Genomic DNA, 442 nt, shown 5'->3' with positions numbered 1-442 from the left:
ATAATGTGGATGAAACTAAAGGGTATTATGCTAAGCGAAATAAGTCAGAGAAAGACAATTATGATCTTACTCATATGTGGAATTTAAGAAACTAAACAGGATCACAGGGGAAGAGAAAAAAAATAAAACAAGATGAAATCAGAGAGAGGGACAAATTGTAAGACTCTTAATCATAGGAAACAAACTGAGGGTTGCTAGAGGGGAGGGGGGTGAAAGATGGGATAACTGGGTGATGAACACTTAGGAGGGCACATGATGTAATGAGCATTGGGTATTATAAAAGATTGATGAATCACTGACCTCTACCTCTGAAACTAATAATACATTGTATGTTAATTAATTTATTTTAAATTAAATAAAAAAGAATATGCCACATTTTAATTGTTAAGGGGGAGGAAATTAATATACATATTATATTTGCTTATATTTTTAAAAACTGGAA

This window comes from Callorhinus ursinus, unplaced genomic scaffold, assembly GCF_003265705.2.
Source record: "Callorhinus ursinus isolate GAN/ISIS: 27379988/994484 unplaced genomic scaffold, GSC_fseal_2.0 scaffold143, whole genome shotgun sequence".
NCBI lineage: Eukaryota > Metazoa > Chordata > Mammalia > Carnivora > Otariidae > Callorhinus > Callorhinus ursinus.
The sequence above is the reverse complement of the archived record's forward strand: the minus strand, read 5'-3'. Positions refer to the sequence as shown.